Raw genomic sequence first — 1,090 nt, 5'->3', positions numbered from 1 at the left:
CCTACACACACACCTCTTTTTACCCACTTACCTCGGTCTCCGTCGTACCCAACCCTACCACAGAAAAACGTAAGGTGTTCGCGTTCCCACTCCCACGCTCAAAATTTACGCGCCAAAAACGCACCCTGGACCCGGTGTTGAAAACCAGTGACGTTCCAGCAGTTTCCTCTCTGCACATTGCCTTTTGTTTGAGATTTTATCGTTACGCTCTTCAAATGCCCTGGTTTTACGCACGGTTCATTTTGTCTTTTGTAATGTGTGAGTCAGCATTTTGACTGGTTTTTTAAAATTGCAATTGAGGTCAGCTGGAAACCGTAAAAGAAAATTGACTCAATAGTAAGTGTTGTACATATTGGCGTCCAGATAGAAAAAGCCCTGTTAATAAGTATCTGGAAAGTCCTCACACTTTAGGTGACCGTTAAGAATTCTTAATCGGTGCTCTCTCGCGCACGAGCGTGTATTTGTGTATGTGTGTGTGTGTGTGTGAGAGAGAGAGAGAGAGAGAGAGAGAGAGAGAGAGAGAGAGAGCGTGTGTGTGCGCGTGAGTGTTGAAAGTAGAGTACTGTTCACCTTATTTTGGCCATAATATTAATTTAATTAAAGGTTTCGTTACAATCTCGTTAACGTGGAACAAACAACTGGCGGTTTTCCCCCCTTTTCATAATGAAATGTTTACCTTGCATTTGTCGTTTCCACCTTTTGCCTGCACGCTTTGGCGTTTTTGTCTGTGTCTGCTAAGGGGGATTTTTTCCCCTTTCCCTTTAATGAATACAAAAACACCTGTCTTTGAAGCTTTATAAGCAAGATGTTCACTGGGAGATAAGGATGATAAAGATTAATGTTTTAAACCCTTCCCCCAACCACCACCCCAGTATAACGAGGGTAATGTTGGGGGATTTCGTTTTAATTTTTCAAAGCATTTTATGATTGAAGCACAGATTGTGGTGTTTGGTGAATGTTGTTCGGAACAGCAGACACTGGAAAAACCCTTCCCATTATCAATGTGTATAGAGTCATGGTTTGTTTTGTCTCCTACGTTGTAATGTGATAACACTGGCCGAATGTGTTGTGCTTGTCTTTCTGGTGGGGG

Source organism: Aplysia californica, unplaced genomic scaffold (assembly GCF_000002075.1).
Source record: "Aplysia californica isolate F4 #8 unplaced genomic scaffold, AplCal3.0 scaffold00661, whole genome shotgun sequence".
Lineage (NCBI taxonomy): Eukaryota > Metazoa > Mollusca > Gastropoda > Aplysiida > Aplysiidae > Aplysia > Aplysia californica.
This window is presented reverse-complemented; position numbering follows the sequence as displayed.